This window comes from Delphinus delphis, chromosome 11, assembly GCF_949987515.2.
Source record: "Delphinus delphis chromosome 11, mDelDel1.2, whole genome shotgun sequence".
Taxonomy (NCBI): Eukaryota; Metazoa; Chordata; class Mammalia; order Artiodactyla; family Delphinidae; genus Delphinus; species Delphinus delphis.
The window spans coordinates 3,234,111-3,255,251 of record NC_082693.1 but is presented as its reverse complement, the minus strand read 5'-3'; the positions used below and the strand labels follow the sequence as shown (position 1 = coordinate 3,255,251).

The 21,141-nt window shown below is 47.2% G+C and overlaps 1 long non-coding RNA gene across 5 annotated transcripts in view; it reads left to right on the top strand.

Annotated features, from left to right (window-relative positions):
- Positions 1-21,141, top strand: part of LOC132434373 (uncharacterized) — a 116,692-nt gene that overhangs the window by 4,473 nt on the left and 91,078 nt on the right. For 4 of the 5 annotated variants that reach the window (XR_009521288.1, XR_009521289.1, XR_009521290.1 and 1 more), the window contains exon 3: positions 679-730. This is a non-coding gene — a long non-coding RNA (uncharacterized lncRNA). Of the gene's footprint in view, positions 1-678; positions 731-14,744; positions 14,789-21,141 lie in introns of those variants that run through there. The other variant, XR_009521292.1, reaches the window with a different exon arrangement.

The window sequence follows — 21,141 nt, the reverse complement described above, 5'->3', positions numbered from 1 at the left end:
GAGTCTGATGCACCTCAAGTGTGAGGGCCATTGGTCTACATTGCACTGCCACACTGAACTCGTCACCAGCGCCTCACATGCTTACCATCTTCTAAGCTCCGTGCTAGACACTTCCATTGACTGTCACTGAGTTCTTTTAACAACACCTGTTTTACAGATGAGAAGGTCAAGGCTTAGAACAGTTCAGTACTTTTGCCTGGGATCACCCAGCTGTTGAAAGTAGAGTTGGGATTTGAACCCAGGCAGGCTCTGGAGCCTGTGTTTTTTTTTTTTTTTCTGGCCGTGCCACACAGTATATAGGATCTTAGTTCCCCAACCAGGGATCAAACCTGAACCCCCCGCAGTGGAAGCACAGAGTCTTAACCACTGGACCACCAGGGAAGTTCCAAAGAGCCTGTGTCCTTAACCACTACAGTCTTTAGTCCCTGGAAGCGTAGGTCCTGAAACCCTTCAGAGGTGGACCCTGAAGGATGCAGAGGGCATCTCTCCAGACCTCCCCACTGAATGGTGAATAAAACCAATTTATTCGTTTGGCCCCAGCCACACATGCCAGCAGCTCCCGTCCCCAGTGCCGGGTCATGCCCACCGCGTGCCTGTTTACAGGTCCTGTCACGTTTATCCTTAGACCCTCTTCATGTCTTCACTCAAACATTTACTGAGCCTTCCTTGGTTTTGTAGAACCTTAGATTTTGCGGCGGAACCTGTGTCCAGATAGGAAGCCTACACACGGGTAAGTGAAAACGACTCTCGGAACAATTCATCGTAAAGCAAAATATCAACATTCCACGCGACGGTGCGTGTGAGTTTTGTATGTTCCCACGAGAGGATGTGTTTGCAAAAGGCGAGCGTTACTTCCTTGGAACCTCGGGCAATTAGAATGAGAAGCAGTGAGCGTTGTGCCGACAGTCCCTGGCTTCAGTCCACGGGAGCACACCTCATCGGGAGATCACATCTGTCACGGAGATGGGAAAAGGGAAGGTGGTGAATTTCCCACCCCACCCAGCCGTGCGCAGACCTGGCAACATCCTATGTGTTCTCCGCTCCTAGCATGTGCTGGGCAGCGAGGATACCACGAGATCGCCGCCTTCCCGACACCCCTGTTCGCCTAATCCCCTAAAATGACAAGGATTAGTAGAGCATCAAGTGCATAAAAGGGGAAGCATAAGGGAGATAAAAAGACCTTTTCAGTCCCACCCCAGTAGATAAGCTTTACGGAAACAAGGACTTTATCCGTCTTGCTCATGGCTGTATTGCAGAGCCCGGCACCTAGCCTGACGAGCCAACGATGGCTCCCTGTATTCATTCACCAGGGGCTGAGGAGGGAGGACCACTGTGAGCTGTGCTCCCTGGCTGGACCTCTTACACGGAGCCCTCTGTGGGTGCAGGAAAGGGCCTGTCTTCCATAGGCGCGTCCACTCCTGACGCGGCCCTCCGTGCCGCATCACAGCCTCAGCGCGTTTGCACGTGTGTGCATGTGTGTGTGCATGTGTGTCCGTTGTCCCTGGGGTTGGCGCTGCCAGGGGCCAGGCATAGACAGGCAGGCAGAGAGGATGGGGTATGCTGTTGTTCTCACCGGAAGAAGTCCAGCTGCAGCTCCGGGCGGGTGGGATCAAGATGGTGAGGCGTCCCCAGGGCACTGGGTCCCAGATAGCAAAGCCAGGTGCAAACAGCCCTCAGGGTCGGCCAGCCCTGAGTCAGATGCCCTCTCGGCCCAGAGCCTGCCTGCCAGGATTGCTGCCGCCACCCCCCGCAGCCCCAGGAGTCACCCGCTCTCCCGCCAGGCCCAGCAGACCCCTCTTCCCGCCCCAACTCCTGCACCCTGAGAGGCAGCTCTGGTGTCGTGGGCCAGGGTCTGGGGGAGATGAAGGTCAGCAGACGGGTGGCCCTGGGCTGGGAGCCGGCGGCCGTTTCTTTCCCTGGTGACCTCGGGCAGCTCCCACAACCCCACTGCTTCCCAGCCTCCTCTTTGGCAAAACGAGAGGATGCCGGCCCCTCCTTCACTGTGAGGGGCTAGCGTGTGGTGGAAGGGGTGAGCCGCTGCCAGGCTGCCAGACCCTTGGCTGAAGGGCCGTGAAGGCCCCAGGCCCGTTCTCAGCCAAGCCCCACGGCATCCTCTGGAATGATCCAGCCGTGATGCTGACGCTGCTGGGCAGCCCGAGCTCCAGAATGCTTCCAAAGGTACAGCCTCTCTTTCCATAGCTGCGTTTATCCAGCCCTTACCAGGTTCCAGGCCTTCTTCTAAGTGTGTTTATGCACTATCTCATTTGCTTCTCATAGACCTTAAGAGGGGAAATGCAGGTTCAGAGAGATTAAGCAACTTGCCTGAGGTCACACAGCTAGAGACAGGGGAGTCAAGATTTGAACCTGGGTCCGTCTGAGGCCAGAGCTCTCGTTCTTGACCACTATTGTTCTGTAAGCCTCTGGTCAGCTCTCGTTCTTTTGCCACCTTCGTGGAAGGCCAGGGCCCTGAGGAAATCTTTCCTCTAGTGCCTAACTCAGTATTTGGCTAGTAGTGTGAGCTCAGGAAGGAGGGAGGGAGGGGGGAGGGAAAGAAGGAAGGGAGGCGGCCGGTCCTGCCCTTAGCCACCAGCCTGGACTCAGGCTGGAAGCCCCTTTCCACTGCCCAGCGTGTTGCCCAGGCAGCGAGACAGTTGCTGGGTCACTGCTGTGCCCTCACTTTTTCTAAAAATACAAACAGACAAGCCCTCCAAGGCCACCAACAGATATCCAGTTGCTCTCTAGGGTCACTGCTGTGTGGCCCGATCCTGCCACCTGACACCTGCTCCCTCTGGGCCCCTGCCTGACAGCTGACCCCGTATCCCTGTGACTGTTTACTGCCAGGCAAAGTCCAGATTTGCAGAGGTGGGAACTCTGAGCCACCGGGCCTGGCCTGGCCCCGCCCGCGCTGAGCTGGGGGACACCCAGGCAGTTTCGGGGTGTTCTCCCTGAAGCCCAGTCCGAGCAAACCCTTCTTGGCTGGGGCTCCGTTCCCATGGCCATCAGCCCCTCCGGCCCCTGTGGAGTCTGTGTAGCAGCCGGGTTCAGGGATACAGACACCAGCATCAGAGTCAGGACACCAGAGTCAGGCCCCAGCACTACCCCTAGCAGCTGTATGACCTGCGACCTCTGTTAGCCTCCTGTAAAACTGGGAATAGTAAGATTACAAAGCAGTGACAGCGTTATCCTGTTTTGAAAGGTATATATTACGTACGGAGATAAATCTCATGAGATATGGACTAAAATGTTAACAGTGTCATCTCTAGGCCCTAGGATTTGAGGTGTCCTTGTTCTCTGGGCTTTAACTGCATTTCCTAATTTTTCCTCCAGGAATATACTCAGTGAAAGAAAAAAATGTTAGAACAACAACCCACAGTTGGTATTTGGAGTATTCATCTTGACTTGCAAGACAGTTTGAGGAGAAAGTTAATGAAAGCGGGTTTTAAACTTTAAAGGGCTTTGCAAGTGTCGGGGGTTCTTAATACCATTTCCTGCAGGGCATTTTGGCACTGGAACCCCAGGGGTGGGTAGGGAATAGTCCTTCCACCTCCACACCAGGAAACCCTGGCCTGTCCTTCCTTCCTCACCAGGTCGGAAGGGGAGAGAATGATGGTCCGTGTGATGCCTTGACTGAGGACAGGCACGGCCATGTGGCGCAGTGCCCCAGCCTGCTCTGTGCATGAGTCAGCAGCATTGATTGAGCACCCACTGTGTGCACTGCCCTGCACCCCGTTCTGAGAAGATAGCTCTGTTTGCTTTCCTCAGTCGACAGACGTTTATCGAGCATCCTCTGTTTTGAGGAAGTCAGAGTACAGAGGGCACAGCCCGGAGGTGAGGAGTCTGGGATGGGTTACAGAAAGAGGTGGGTGCCTTGTGAGAGAGACAGCTGAAGTGGGAAACAGGAGACCACCCACTTGGGGAGGTTGGAGGAGAATTTGTGGGCTTGTATGCCATCTCAGCTCATCTTGAGGGACTAGAAGAGTCCTTCAGGATGTCCTTCCTCTGGAGATCAGAGTCCTGCCTTGGGAACCAGTACCCTAATGGAGAGACTGGTGAAAGTTTCAAAGTGGGTGTTCATATAATACTTTGCAGGTCCAGTACAAAATGAACCTGAGGGCCCCTAGTTCAAACTGTATTGGGAGGGACTACCCTGGTGGTCCAGTGGTTAAGACTTCACGTTCCCAATCCAGGGGGCACGGGTTTGATCCCTGGTCGAGGAACTAAGATCCTGCATCCCGCATGGCAGCGGAAAAAAAAAAAAAGAAAAAAAAAGTATGAAGAATTTTAAGATGCTAATGGCATTAAACCAAGCACGGGCCCTTTCTCAGTGCTGACCCTTCTGAGCAGGCCCCTTGAAGCCAGCCCAGTCTGCTAGTAAGTGCAGGGAAAAGGTTTAAGGATTTCTGTCACCAAGAGGACCACTGCCCTTGGGAAACGCAGTGACTCTTCACTGCATCTTGGGTTAAGGTTGGCCTCCAGAGGTGAGATAACCTGCCGGATCTGGTTCTGTACTTAGCTCTTCCTGTTGGTGGCCAGTGGCATTTTCTGCCTCTCTTAAACAATGGTGCCAGAAAGGCCAGAGGCTCCTAGCTCCTTTCCCAAGTGCCAGGACTGGGGAGCAGCAAAGAACACAAACACAGATGCCTTCCATGGTGGAAGTGGCAGGAAATTCTTCTCATGGGAAATGCCGGCCTCACTTTAAGGTGTTCAGCCCCAAACCAACCGTGCACATTTCTGTTTGCCAGCAGGGCATCAGTTTCAGCCCTGTGCCCGACCCTCTTTTTTACCAAAGAGGAAACCGAGAACCAGAGAAGGCAAGGGACCCGTCAAAGGTCACATGACCAGGCAGTGCTGAAACAGGAACCCAGGTTCCTGAACTCCCACCAAGTGCCCTTCCCGCAAAGGAGCCCTACGCGTTGGACTGTGGGTGCCAGGCTCAGGGGCTGCCCTCCGCAGTGGTCTTCAGACCTCCAGGACTCTGCTCTCCTGAGGCAACCCCTGCCGCCCACTGGAGGACGCTGTTGGCTGGGCTCTAGCGGTGTGGAGAGGAGTTGAGGTCCGGATGCTCGCTGCCCTTTCACCCTTAATCTGAGCAGATGGTGGAATTGCCGGGGATGGAGAGGGCCCACACTAGCGTCTGAGGAAAACAAGGCCAGAAGTGCCTGCGGGCAGTTTCTAACCTGCTACCGAAACCTGTCAGGGGAGGAGGCTCAGCCCCTTCACGTGTGGGAGCTGTGTCAGGGTTAAAGGGTGCCGGAGTAGAACCCTGATCTGGGTCAACAGCAGGACTAGGAGAGTCGGGTGGAGGCGCAGGCGACCAGGAAGGGGTGCAAACATGGAGGCCTGGGTCCCTGCGAAGCTGCCCCACTTCAGGGAGCAGGGCGGAGCCCCAGGGAAAGCAGCGGCCTAACCCACAGTGAAGCCCCCAGGCAGGAACAGCTGCAGTCACCGGTTAGCAGCAGAAAGTGCCCGAGGACCTCAGATGTTTACGTTGCACAGGACAGAATGTTTGCGCATGTGTCATCGTGTAGAACTTGCACGGCCTAAGGACACAAGCTGAGGCTGCATTTTAAGGATGAGCGAATGAGCACAGAAGAGTGAAGTCACTTCCTTAAGACCATCTGACAAGTTAAGTCCTGGAACTGAGAGGGAAGCCAGATTTCCTGTCTTAGTCTCGGCTCCTTGCTCTGGCCTCTGGCTGGTCTCCACCTCACCACCTCCTTCCAGCACCACACCCCGGGGCCGCGGGCACAGGCAGCGGGAGGGTCTGGCGCGTCTGCAGAGTCTTGATGGGACATCCTGTCCCTGTGTTGGGAACGTCCTCTGCACCCCTCCTTGCCGCCAACCTGTGAGTCTCCTCCCATCAGGGATGCTTTCGCCCCACGAGGCCTTCAGGCCTTCAGTAACACCTTCCGCCTGATGACTAGTCTGTTCTCATGTTGGACTATGAATTCCTTTAGGGTCAGAAACTTGGCATGAGGCTGCCACTTATGGACAAGCAGAAGTGGTTTAGTTAATGAAGCAGGGGTGACCTGCCCAGGCCCACCCTTTAGACGTGAAACGGCAGCTACTGTCATCCATTTCCCAAAGCACTGTGCCTTCTACCTTCCCTGGTCCTTGCACATGTTGGAAACACAGGCAGTCCTCCCCTTTAAAACCATCCCGAATTAACTTAGAAGGAGCACAGTAGGGGAGGGCTGGGGAGGGGAGATCCATTCTGCAAATGGACTCCCCACAGACTCCTTTAAATGGCACGCTTGGTGGCTAGTTTTCTAACCTTAGACTGAGGAAAGTCTTTCTAAGCATGATGTGGAATCCAGAACTCGTAAAGGATCAGTGAATTTGATTTTGCATAAAAATGAAAGCTATTTGAATACAAGATAGTAACAACAGCAGCATATACCCCCATAGCACTTTTTCATGCTAAGCTCTGTGCCGGACCCTTTCTACACGTTTAACTCATTTCATTCTCATAAAAGCCCGTGAACCCGAGGTTCAGTAACTGAATCTTGGTCACCGAGCTGGTAAATTAGAGACCAACGAGGATTACCTAGCCGTCTGCCTTCAGATTCTGTGCCGTAGCCACTCGCCACACTGCCACACAACATCAAATGTCAGAGGACAAAGACAAGTGAGGAAAAATTGCAACACGTAGGGCAAAGGACTGATTTCCCTGCTTTACACAGAGGTCTTTAAAGAGAACCAATAGAAAAATAGAGAATATGGACAAACGAGCACTGAAGAATAATCACAAATAGCTGTATTGTGTGTGTGTGTGTGTGTGTGTGTGTGTGTGTGTATGTGTGTGTGTGTGTATACACCTATATACCACATCTTCTTTATCCAGTCATCTGTTGATGGACATTTAGGTTGCTTCCATGTCTTGGCTATTGTAAATAGTGCTGCTATGAACTTTGGGGTGCGTCTATCTTCTCAAATTAGAGTTTTCCTCTTTTCTGGATATATGCCCAGGAGTGGGATTGCTGGGTCATATGGTAGCTCTATTTTTAGTTTTTTAAGGAAGCTCCATACTGTTTTCCATAGTGGCTGCACCAACTTACATTTCCACCAGCAGTGTTGGAGGGTTCTTTTTCCTCCACATTCTCACCAACACTTGTTATTTCTTGTCTTTTTGATGATGGCCATTCTAACAGGTATGAGGTAATACCTCATTGTAGTTTTGATTTGCATTTTTCTAATAAATAGTGATGTTGAGCATCTTTTCATGTGCCTGTTGGCCACCTGTATGTCTTCTTTGGAGAAATGTCTGTTTAGATCTTCTGCCCATTTTTTGATTGGGTTGTTTTTTTGATATTGGGCTGTATGAGCTGTTTATAAGTTATGATCTTTTTTTTTTTTTTTTGCGGTATGCAGGCCTCTCACTGCTGTGGTCTGTCCCGTTGCGGAGCACAGGCTCCGGACGCGCAGGCTCAGGGGCCATGGCTCACGGGCCTAGTCGCTCTGCGGCAAGTGGGATCTTCCCAGACTGGGGCACGAACCCGTGTCCCCTGCATTGGCAGGCGGACTCTCAACCACTGTGCCACCAGGGAAGCCCAAGATATGATCTTTATTATTTATTTTATTTATTTTTCTGGCTGCACCAAATGGCGTGCGGAACTTCCCCTACCAGGGATCGAACCCAGGTCCCCTGCATTGGGAGCGCGGAGTCTTACCCACTGGACCACCAGGGAAGTCCAAGATATGATCTTATATTGGTAAAAACTAAGCGAAATATGCAGAGTATCTATTTTATACTACTGTGCATTAGTGTAAGCATAGTATAAAATATGGAAGGAATTTATCTCACAGTAAGGACTTTCCCTTTCTAAATTATATATTTTCTCAATTTCAATTTTTGACAACTAACACGTCTTTTTTTTTTTTTGTCTGTCATGCTTTATTTTAGATGAGCACAGAGAAAATAGGTAACAACTAGGCAAGGCAACTATAGTTATTATAGAGTAAAAAGTGGTTGATGAAAAAAATGGTTGAAATAACTAATTGTAGGGTACAGTAAAGATTTGACCTAGGTGTGCTAAAAACAGTAAAATATGAAAACCTCATTCCTTTACGATTCCAATGCCAGACATTAAATGCAAACTGTGGGCATTCCAAGGGTATCTACAGGAGCTTAACCTGGTGTTGATGACTGAATCTTACTTAAAATTTCTAAATTCTGTCTTAATAAGTGTGTAACTTATTGTTGCATTTCTGCTTAAGTTTGAGTGCAAGTGAGCTCTGTGGAATCAGCGGCATTATGTCCAACACAGAACTTAGGGTCTAAGCTATGAACACAGCAGGTACTCAATAAATGCTTATTACTTTGTAGACAACATACTTTCAGGGTGGTGAATTCACTCGTTTTTCTTTTCTCTGCCTGACTATGGAGCCTCCAGTAGCTCCTCAATAAAAGGGGAAGGAGCAATAGAATACCTGCACATCCTTCTTTTATAATCAGGAAAAACATAATGAAGATTAAGAATACAATAAATAAATAGCAGAACAACACCCTCTCCTGGATATTCATTTATTCTATAAGCAGGTTGCTAGATGTTGGGCTGTAGAGACTGAGGAACACAGCTCCTGCCCTCAGGGAACTTCTTCTCTACTGGCGGAGACAGATGGAAGATCTAGGGGGAGCCCTCAGGCCTGGAAGGTGCCAGGGCGGGGAGAAGCGTGTTCCAGGCTTAGTTCTCCTGGGGTGGAGGAGGAGCCAGAATCTCAGGGAGGGAGCAGCGGGCTCAAGCTCAGGACCCAAGGGGTCCTTGGGCGTGGATGCAAGATGGCAGGTTGTAGGTGAGGCAGGAGAGGTGCGGGCGTGTGGGGCAGGCTGGGCGGTCCCATAAGGTCCTCAGACTTTATCCTGGAGCCCCGGGGAGCAGTGAGAAGTGATAGCCTTACATTTTATTTTTCAATTAATTAATTTGTTTTTTACTTTTGGCTGCGTTGGGTCTTCGTTGCTGCGCACAGACTCTCTCTAGTTGCGGCGAGCGGGGGCTACTGTTGGTTGCGGTGTGCCGGCTCTAGGCGCGTGGGCTTCAGTAGTTGCGGCACACAGGCTCAGTAGTTGTGGCGCATGGGCTTAGTTACTCCGCGGCATGTGGGATCTTCCCGGACCAGGGCTCGAACTCGTGTCCCCCTGCATTGGCAGGCAGATTCTTAACCACTGCGCCACCAGGGAAGCCCTCCTTACATTTTAGAGGGATCACCACAAAGGCAGCACCAGGTTGGATGGGAGGGCAGAGTCAGGAGGCCGGGAGACAGGGCGGGGCGGCGGGAATGGAAGTGGAATGCGGGGAGCTGCTGAATGATGGAGGCGGAGGGTGTGGGAAAGGGAGGGGTAAGGATGACCCCTGGGCTTCTGGTTGAACCCGCAGTCTGGAATCTCGCCTGCAGCAGTGCAGCCCTATAGGATTCAGCTCATGAACGGCTTTGCAGGAGCGCGGCTCTGCAGCAAGCGAGGGGCGCCTATCTGCCTGGTGCCGAGGACAGCGGTCTAGCAGGGTCACCGCGCCGGGGCATCTCGGAGTCCCCACCGCCCAGGGCAGCACCACTTCCGATCAGGCGGCGAATTGTGCGTCGCGACCCAGATCATGGGGGAGGCGTGATGGTCCCCGGGTCCTCTGGCTCTTGCCTGGATGTCAGGGCCCCGCTCCTTCCCATGGTTTTTGTGAACCAACAAAAGAGGCAGCTTTACGTCCTGCAGGCTGATGGGGCCCCAGCCCTCAGCAAGGTCCCAGCGGCACTGCGCCTAGATTTCACAACTCCCTGCAGCGTCACCCCTCACCTCCTGCCTGCTGACAGCACTCCGCTGGGGCAGAAACGGCCCTGCACGTTCACCACGCCACCCCCGCACACGTCAGCCGTGTGAGGGCTGACTCTCCTGATGCAACGGTCCCTGCTCTCTCCCAGCCGCAGCTGCGGAGAACCCCCTGCCCAGGACTGAAGGCTGGCTCATCTGCTGCCTTGGCCAGAGGGTCGGGGGCAATTCTGTTTGCAGAAGCCTCTGGAAGGGCAGCGCTTATCAGAGCTCCGTAGAGCTGGTCTTAAACCAGAGGGCTCTGGGCTGAGCCCTGAGTCCCTGGAGGGATGGTGTCTGCTGTGGACGGACGTCACGGAGGGAGCAGTCGGGCGTCACCGGGCTGGCCTCTTTCCCCAGGTCCCTCCTCGTGTCTTATCTCATGGTGCGGCCGGGCTGGGGGCGCTGCCAGGCTTCGTGGGGGCAGGGCCTGGGCGTCATGTTAACGCGAGAGCTTTCTGAGAGCCGGAACCAGCTAACGGCAGGTGCGCTCTGTGAAATAAGCTGGCAGTTTTGAGCAGAGAGACCCCCCCATTTTGGCCAAGTCACCCCTCACTCCTCCTGCTCTACTCATCCCTCCAACTGTCTAAAATCTAGGCCAGGCTGTAGCCAAAATGCATATCTTGTTTGCATTCTTGTTGCGTTCTTGCAAGAATCTATAACAGATAAAAATGTGGACTTTGAACTCAGAGTGGGGTCAGGCCTGGCTTTCCTACTTGCCCGCCTGGTGACCTTGGACAAGCTGGGTTCCCTGAGCCTTAGTTTCCTGAAGATGGGGACAAATAATTGTCCCTACCTCACTGGACTGCTGTGCAGATGAAAAGGGAAAATACATGTAAAATAGTTCAGTACCTGTGGAATCATACCAGAGATGTTACTACCAATGATAATTACTATCATTGCTGGAGGTATTCAGCTTTTTGGCTTTTTTCACCATTTCTAGAAACTCTATTTTGTTAGTTTGTTAATATTTCAAGTTTATTTTGATAGTCTCTGTTCTTCCTCTATCCTTTTAATCTTCTTCTTTATGCCTCTAAGCATGTTAGTAATTCTAAGTCTGTACAATTCCGTGTGTGTTTTACACTTAGAGCACACCTCAACTGGATATTTATATGCAAAAGGCTGAACTTGGACCCTGGTCTCACATCATATACAGAAATTAACTCAAAATAGAATATAGACCTAAATTAAAGAATTAAAACTGTAAAACACTTAGAAGAAAATATAGGAGTAAATCTTTGTGACCTTGGGTTAGAAGGTGTTTTTTATAGAAATGACACCAAAAACATAAGTGATAAGAGAAAAATTAATTGGACTTCATCAAAATTAAAAACTTTTGGGAATTCCCTGGTGGTCCAGTGGTTAGGACTCCGTGCTTCCACCGCAGGGGGCATGGGTTCAATGCCTGGTCGGGGAACTAAGATCCCAAATGCCTCGCAGCGTGGCCAAAATAAATAAATAAATACATAAATGAAGCATTAAAAATTTTGTTTGTTTGTTTCAAATGACACCATCAAGAAAATGAAAAGAGAACTCACGGAATGGGAGAAAATATTTACAAATCATATATCCGATAAGGGATTAATATCCAGAATATATAAAGAACTCTTATAACCCAATAAATAAGAAGACAAAAACCCTAATTTCAAATGGCCATTTTCTTTAAAAGCTACATGAACAGCTGATAAGCACATGAAAAGATGCTCAACATAATTAGTCATCATAAGTTATCACTGCAAATCAATGAGACACCATTTCACACCCACTAGAATGGCTACAATAAAAATGATTGAAATACCAACAGTTGATGACGATGTGCAGAAACCGGAGCTCACACTGCTCGTGGGAATGTAAAATGGTGGAACCACTTCGGACTGCTTGGCGGTTCTCCAAAGCCTAAACAGAGAGCTACCATATAACCCAGCAATTCCACTCCTAGATGTCCACCCAAGAGAAATGAAAACATTTGTCCACATGAGAACTTGTACACGAATGTTCATAGCAGCACTGTGTTCATAAGAGCTGTAGTAGAAACAACCCAGACGTCCATCAGTCAGGGAACAGATAAATCAGATGTAGAATGTACATACAAGGGAATGTTACTTGGCCATGAAAAGGAATGGGGTTCTGATACAGGCCATGACGTGATGAACCTTGAAAACATGCTAAGTGTAAGAAGCCAGACATAAAAGACCACGTATTACATCTTTCCATTTATATGAAATGTCTGGAATCGGCAAATCTATTGAGATAGGAAGTAGAGCAATAGTTGCCAGGTCGGGAGGAGGGAGGAGTGAGAGGTAAGTGACAACAGGTACAGGGTTTCTTTTAGGCTAACAGAAATGTTCTAAAATTAGGTTCTGGTGCTGGTTGTACAGCTCTCTAAACTGCACACTGTAAACAGGTGAATTTGATGGTATATAAATTATATTCCAAAAATGCTGTTTAAAAAAAGTCATTACAGCCTCTCTTGCCTTCCGAGATGGCCCACACTCTGTCTACGGAGTGTGTATCTCCCTGAATAAAACTTCCTTCTCTTTAAAAACAAAAATCATTTACAGACTCCTTAGCTAATTATGAGAATCAGAACATATTATGGAATGTAGTCAAAATTGTATTAAAGGTAAATGCTGCCAGTATAAGAAATGATGGGGCTTCCCTGGTGGCGTGGTGGTTGAGAGTCCGCCTGCTGCTGCAGGGGGCGCGGGTTCGTGCCCCGGTCTGGGAAGATCCCACATGCCGCGGAGCGGCTGGGCCCGTGAGCCATGGCCTCTGAGCCTGCGCGTCCGGAGCCTGTGCTCCGCAACAGGAGAGGCCACAACAGTGAGAGGCCCGTGTACCGCAAAAAAAAAAAAAAAAAAAAAAAAAGAAATGATGAAAATAAGCAAACTGAAATTCACCTCAGAAAAGTTATGAAAAGAACAGTTAAACACACATAAGGAAAATAGAAAAAAAGAACAAAATTAAGATGATTCCAGAAATTTGTGACATTACAGAGCATAGTGTCAATAGATTTAGTATATAAACCTCTGGGATTGATTTTTGTTTTTTGAAAGAAGAGTATATTGGGAATTCCCTGGCGGTCCAGTGGTTAGGACTCGGCGCTTTCACTGCTGTGGCCCAGGTTCAGTCTCTGGCCGGGGAACTAAGATCCTGCAAGCTATGCAGCATGGCCAAAGAAAAAGTATAATCAACCATTCTCTGTAAGTGTAATCAAGACAAAACAAACAGAAAATACAAGTAGACAAAAGGACAATTGAGAAAGATGTTACAAATATGGTAGGAGATGATTTTTTTAATGGAAAAAATTAGAAATCTGAATATCTTAAATATGGCAACTCTTCTCAAGATAATTTGTCAGGTTTATTGCCAGCCAGCTTGATGTAACAATTCTATCATTCATTTGGCAACATATTAAGGCAAACACTTAGAAAAAAAAGACTGAAGAGGGAAGACTTGCCCTACAAAATAACATCTATTAAATAAACAGATCCGTCCACAGATCCTAAGGAAATATCAAAACTTACCCCAGGGAAAGGGATACATTATTCATCGAATAAATTTCAAATAGCTCAAATTGCTAAAGGTAAAAAAGAAACAATAAAACCAGAAGACAAGATAATGACTCTTTAATGGGGAAGGATTTTTTCAAACCTTAAAAAAAAAAATTACCTGTGACTTCATATGGCAGAAATCACAAAGAAAAAAATTAATAGATATCAAAAGGTTAAACTTTTCTGCCACATGAAGAACTTCTTAAAAGTAAAAGGCAAATATTACAAACTTATATCCTGAACAAAGAAAGACACAACACCTATTAAGTATATCTATGATCCCAATTTTCTGAAATAAAACAAAATGGTTTACATACACAGGTAAAAAGTGGACTGCTATACACTAAAATGTTAGCAGTTAGAAGTGGTGAGCTCTTGAGTACTGTCTGGTGCTATCACCTGTGTGACCTTGGGCGAGACAGTTAACCTCTCTGTGCCTCAGTTTTCTTACAGGTGAAATGAAAATAACAATAATGCCTTCCTGATAGGGTTGCTATGAGGACTAAATGGGTTAATGCACTTAAAGGACTCCCAGCAGCGCCTGGCACATAGTAACTGCTCAATGACCCTTAGAGTTGCTACTGTTACCATATGCTCTTTTACACACGGGCTTCTTTTTTGTTGACAGGGATGCTAAGGGTTGTACCGAGAACATGGTAACACATTGACGCTGACAGACTTACCAGTTATAAGGAATGGACAAGTGAAAATAGGTCAGACATATCAGGGAATAAAGGCAGTGCGCATTATTCATGTTACATAAAGTCAAGGAGATATTTTATACATATGATGAAGTGAAAAAGTCTCCAAAAAATTGTACCTTGAGACAGAATAGGGCCAAGTGCAATTCCCACATCTTGTCATTGGCCAAGAAGATGTCATAGAGGAGGAAGGGGCATTTCCTAATTGGAATTACCAGCAGCCGTTAGCACTAGGAGGTGGCATAGGAACTGTAGCAGGAAAAGTGGAGGGAACTCTGAATGGAAGGCGAGAATGGACTGGGGTGAGGCTGGTCTGCAGGGATGTTGGACTGTTACAGGCCCGAAGGCTTTTGCCTGGCTGCACCTCTAGTATAATATTGAACCTTCTAGCATAAGGGACCTTTTATGATCACCAATAGGGTTTTTCTTTGTGACTCTGGGCTCTTTTGTTTAGGTGGGAGGTTCCTTCCAGAGACAAGTTAATCTCTCATATATAAACACATCTCACAAGTATCTGAAGATAAGTTTTCTGTTGAGAAACGAGCATGTTGGTAGATGGGGGGTGGGGGTACGGAGCTTGGTGGACAGAATCCAGGTGCTGATGCTGTGTGTGAGCCCACGGCTGTGAACCCCATGTGTGTGTGGATACGTACAGATAGTACTTTCCAGTGACCTGATTCTCATGTGCCCTAGGAGGATTCCAGACTTGGCCATATCACAGGGGCTTTCACTCACTGCCCCTGGGCAGCAAGGGGCTGAATGCCAGAACTTGCGTCCACCAGGTGAATGTCTTCTCTGCTCCGTTCTGGTGGCCCTTCCCTCCTCCTGTTCCCGGGGAGGGGACCGGCGGTGGATCCAGAGAGGGGCCGAGGTGGCCTCCTCAACTTGTCTGTGTTGCCAGCTTGGCTTGAGCCAAGTATGCGGATGGCTCAGTCCTGGCCACAGGCAACCTTCAAAGAAGGAGCTCTCTCATGACAGCCTGGGCTTGTGAGGAACGACGGAAAGCGGGGAGACGTTTAGAAAGTGGCCATCGGTTGAGTCCAACCACTTGGTGTCATGTGAGGTGCTCCTGATATCCACCAAACTGTTAGTAGCATTATCTCTGGACAGTAGAATTCAGGGAAATTTAAATCCTTTTTAATATATGTTTCTACAATTAAAAAAAATTTTTTGGACAAGGATGTATTTCTTTTATAAGTAGAAAAAGAGAGAAATGTTAAACAGATAAAACACAAACTTAAAAAGTATTTTCTTCCCAGTTAATTTGTGAGTGGGTCTCAAAAGCCTGACCTAGTAGTTCCATTTTAGAAATTTATCCTGGGAAAATAATTAGAAATGTGTGCAAGGATTCAGCTTTAAGAATGTTCATGCTGGTACTATTTGTAATAGTGAATACTAGACGTAACTAACAATACCGGATTGGTTAAGTCATTATGCTATAATCATACTATGGGATATTAGTATCTTTAAATGCTAGTTATTTTAAATGCTTTTATATAAGTATTATGATGACATGGGTAATGTTCAAAAAATGTCATTAGGATACAAAATAGGACGTAAAGATGTGTAATTTATCATACTATGCACGTAGAGCAAATACTGGGAGACTACACATGAAAGTGTTAACTGGTTGTTTCTGAGTGGTCAGATTATAGATTATTTTGATATTGTGTTGTTTTTTGAAAAATTTCAAAGATCTATAAGAGGATGTGTTACTTTGTAGTCATATTGCAAAATAAGCCTTTTAACGTTAAAAAAATTCTACTCCCCGAGTGATGAGAATAACAAAGCAGACTCCTAGAAATTAGGAGGATCGCAGCCCCTGAGAATAGGGTAGGTGTCCTAGACACAGTGCAAGCCACCATTCCTGAGAACCGAGGCCGTGCCAGACTTCACAGCACATCTCTGACCCTCAGACCTTCTGCAAGGCAGGGACTTGCCTCTGCAGAGCTGGGCACGGCAGCCCTCTGCCCGCCTCCTTTGGCCTCTGCTGCGTGGTTTCTGAGTCGTGCGGAATGCGCCCAGAAGTGAGCTGGAGCTGGGATTCACATTTACTCCTTTGCCCCCCACCCCAGGCTCCTGAGCAACTGGGGAGTCCTGGCTGACACCAGGCTTCAACGCTTCAGGTCTGAAATTCTCAGTGAGTCTCAGGAGGTCCTTTGAACTGGGTCCTCCAAGAGACATGCAGCGAAGGTGGACAGAGCTCTCGGGGAGATGGAGCTGGAAGCTTTAAAAAGTGGGTGGAGAGGTGAAAAGTTTTGAAATTAGATTGACGGGGGAGGGCCAGGTGGCAGAATTGCTGTAAACTTCCTTTTTTCCATTTCTGTTAGTCTTATTCTAATATTTATGTAATTATAAAAACTCAACCTTGAGTTCTCAAAGGGAAAAAAATAGATGGATAGACCTTTCTCTGAACATCTCGATAATTAAAACAGCACCAAGTCCTCTGGCAGGGATATCTCTGTCCTTTGACACTGACCTAAAGGCTTATTTATTTAGCTCTCTCCTTTCTATAATTTGTTCACCATTGCCTTCACGGAATCTGGTAGAGTAGCCAGTGCGTAGTGAATGCTCGATAAATATGTGTTGATTAAATGAGTGAACTGGGTTTGTGTCCTCATTTAAGAATGCAATGCATTCCCAGGCTGGCAAGTAGGCAGGTGCTCTTTGTCTTTTTTTTTTTTTTTTTTTTTGTGGTACGCAGGCCTCTCACTGTCGTGGCCTCTCCCGTTGCGGAGCACAGGCTCCGGGCGCGCAGGCCCAGCGGCCATGGCTCACAGGCCTAGCCGCTCCGTGGCATGTGGGATCTTCCCGGACCGGGGCACGAACCCGTGTCCCCTGCATCGGCAGGTGGACTCTCAACCACTGCGCCACCAGGGAAGCTCAGATCTCTTCTTTAAAAATAAAAGAAACCGTTTCCTATGTAATAAGAGAGTGAAGTCAGGCACAGTTGATTAATTTGTCTGACTCAGTAAACACCATTTTTAGGTACATCCCCTAATGAAGCCAGTAGCAATCTGGTAAAGTACCATTAGGTTAAGAACAAACGTGTGACTTCGGATTTGATCCCCTAACGTGGTGATAACTGAGAAGCCCTGTACGTGAGACATGCTGGAGCCACCCACGGTCAAAGCTGATGGCACTGGAGACCTGCAGTCAGACCTGGTGGGCCAGATCCATTACAACCACTTTATGGACATACCATACGTTTCACCTATTTAGAGTGCGATTCAGTAGCTTTTAGTATGGTCACAGAGTTGTGCAGCCATCGCCACAGTCCATCTTAGAACGTTTTCATCACCCCTAAAAGAAACCCTATACCCATTTCCTCCCCTCCCGACAAGGCCCCAGACTAGGCAACCACTAAGCTACTTTCTGTCTGGATAGATTTCCCTATTCTGGACATTTTATGTAAATGGAATCATCCAAAAGTGATCCATTGTGACTTTCACTTAGCATAATGTTTTCAAAATTCATTCACGGTGTAGCAATACTTTATTTCTTTTTCATTGTTGAAAAATAGTCCACTGTATGGCTGTACCACATTTTATTTATCCATTCTTCAACTGATGGACGTTTGAGTTGTTTCCACTTTTCAGCTATTATGAATAACGTTGCTTTCGACAGTTGTTCATTGCGTGAATATATACACCTAAGAGTGGAATTGCTGGGTTATATGGTCTATGTTTAACTTTTTGAGGAACCGCCAGACTGTTTTCCAAAGTGGCTGCACCATTTTACATTCCCACCAGTAATACGTGTGGTCCCAGTTTCTCCACATCCTTAACAACACTTGTTATTATCTGTCTTTTTGATAATACCCTCCCCATGAGTATAAAGTAGTATTTCATTATGGTTTAAATTTGTATTTCCCTGATGGCTAATGACGTTGAGTATCTTTTCATGTGCTGTTGTATATCTTCTTTGGGAAAATGTCTCTTTAGATCCTTTGTTCATTTAAATTTTGAGTCATTTGTCTTTTTATCATAGATTGTAAAAGTTTTTTTTAATATATTCTGCATACAAGTCTCTCATCAGATATATGATCTGCAAATATTTTCTCCCAATGTATAGGTTCTCTTTTCACTTTCTTGATGGTGTCATTTGAGACACAAAAGTTTTTAATTTTCCTGAGTCCAATTTATTTTTCCCTATGTTACTTGTGCTTTCAGTATCATATCTGAGAAGGCTTTGCCTCATGAAGATTTACTCTTATATTTTCTTCTAAGAGTTTTTAAAATTTAGCTCTTACATTTAGGTCTGTGATTCATTTTGAGTTAGTTTTTGTGTACGGTGTGAGGTAGCTATTCAAGTTTTTGTGTACGGTGTGAGGCAGGTGTTCAACTCCATTCTTTTGCATGTGGATATCTAGTGTCTCAGCAACACTTGCTGAAAAGACTATTCCCCCACCCACCCCCGCATCAAATTGTCTTGGCACTGTTGTTGAAGGTCAGTTGATCATAGAGCTGAGGGTTTATTTCTGAACTCTCAGTTCTATGCCACTGACCCACATGTCTATCCTTAAGCCACTATCACACTTGATTACTTGATTAATGTAGCTTTGTTGTAAGTTTTGAAGTTGGGAGATGTGAGTTCTCCAAACTTGTTGGTTTTCTTTCAAGATGGTTTTGCCTATTCTGGGTCCCTTGGAATTCTATATGAATTTTAGGATCAACTCTGCAAAGAAATCAGCTGGGATTTTGATAGGGATTTCATTAAATCTGTACATCAATGTGGGGAGTATTGCCATCTTAACAACAATATATGTATTTTTAAAAGTGTAAGCTGCGAGAGCAAAGAGGATGGGAACAGAAACAGGTAGAACGAGGAGGTGTACATGGCTCTGCTGAGCAGTAGATGCTGTGTCCTGATGCCTGCAGAAAGGACGTGAGCAGTTCAGGAAGGCACTAGATTTGGAAACAGGGTACCAAGGCGTGTGAGAGAAGTGCAGAGCTGAGGTGGGGGATGGCCTGAAAGCCTGTTTACAGAGCAGTTCCACCCTCCAGATTCCGCGCCCCCCCCCCCGCCCGCCCCGCCAGCCTGGTGGCAGCTCCTCCTCAAGGCAAGAGTCTAGAGGTTTGTTCTTTCTAGAGCAGTGCTCTCAGAGTGTCGCTGTGAACTGGTTTAGGTCCACGGGCTTCGTTACTAGCCCCAGGAAGATACAGAAGTACAAAAAGTAAGAGTGTTTAGAATTTTTATAGAAATCTGAAATGGCCTCAACATTCAGGCGTATGCTCAGTGGCTTCTTTCTGAACAGGATACAGGCCAGTTTGATGTTTGACCCCCTACTGTGGGTCACGTGTGGTGGGTCACGTGTACTGTCATGTGCAGTAGGACTATGTGTGGGTCCTGACAGATTGGGAGATTAATAACTGGTCCTTCAGCACAGATGGTTTGAGAAGCAGGTGCTAGAGGCTGACAGGTCGGTTGTATGTGTAGTTGGGAGAGGGTTGAGGTCCCTGGCTGAAAATCTGCATTCCGAACGGTGGGCTTTTCAGCCTTCCTTCCACCCTCATTCAAGAAAACTGTCAGCCAGGTGGATACCCTCCCCCAACACCTATCCCCAGACGCAGGTCTAGAAGATTCTCATCAGAAAAGACTTGATGACCCAGAAAGAAGACTTTTAAACACTGACACTTAGAAGTCCCCTCTGTTTGTCTACAGTGAAGTTCTTCAATGGGTGAGCTGCACCCATGCACAGAAAGCTTAAAATAAACTTCAAAAACTTTTGTTTTTTGAATACACTTTCTGCTAATGTGGCTCAGAATTCAAAAGAATGAAAAGGGTACAATGAAGAGGTCTTCTATCTGTCACTACTTAGTTCCCCTTCCAGTAAACTGTTTAGTGCCTCGCCCTTTAATATAAATAGAAAGTTACATGAAAGAGACCATAAGTAAGAAACCAGAAACTCAGAGAAAAGAATGTAGAGAGAAAAAACTTCAAAAAAGGAAAATAATAATATCCCTGGAGACAGTAGAGAAGCTATTACATCAATGAAATAAGAATAGTGTTCCGTTAAAAGAAGGAATAGGGACTTCCCCAGTGGTCCGGTGGTAAAGAATCCGCCTTCCAATTCAGGGGAATTCAGGTTCGATCCCTGGTCGGGGAACTAAGATCCCACATGCCATGAAGCAACTAAGCCCGCGTGCCACAACTACTGAGCTCGTGTGCCTCAGTTAGAGCCCGCATGCTGCAAACTACAGAGCCCACATGCCCTGGAGCCCACGCGCCACAACTAGAGAGAGAAAAACCTGCACACCACAACTAGAGAGAAGCCCGAGCGCCATAATGAAAGATCCCGCGTGCTGCAGCAAAGATCCTGCATGCTGCAAATAAGACACGATGCAGCCAAAGAAATAAGGAAAATAAATAAATAAATATTTTTTAAAAAGGAAAAGAAGGGCTTCCCTGGTGGCGCAGTGGTTGAGAGTCTGCCTGCCGATGCAGGGGACACGGGTTTGTGCCCCGGTCCGGGAGGATCCCACATGTCCCGGAGGGGCTGGGCCCGTGAGCCATGGCCGCTGAGCCTGTGTGTCCGGAGCCTGTGCTCCGTAATGGGAGAGGCCACCACAGTGAGAGGCCCACATATCGCGCAAAAAAAAAAAAAAGGAAAAGAAGAGGAATATTCCGAGAATAACAACAAAAAAAGAACTCTTGGAAATTAAAAATATGAAATAAAAATATAAATTTTTTAAACTCAACTTGAAAAGTTAGAAAAAGAGGTTTGTGAAACCTCACAGAAATTAAAACAAAGAGATAGAGATGGACAATTAGATACAGAAGATAAGAAGATTAAAGGATCCTGTCAGGAGATCCAACATCCTAATAACGGGCTCCTGACAGATTGAACAAAGAAAAGCGAGGGAAAGAAATAACCAAATAAATAATAAAAAAATTTTTTTTCTAGAGCAGGAGGACAAAAGTTTGTGGGTCATAAGGACTCGTCAAGTGCCCAGTATAATGAACGAGGAAAGACCCATCCCAGGGCACACCACCGTGAAGCTTGAGAACACTGGAGAGCAGAGAGAAGAATCTAAAAATTTTCAGACGCGAGGTACAAAGGATAGAGAATGGAAATGGCATCGGTTAT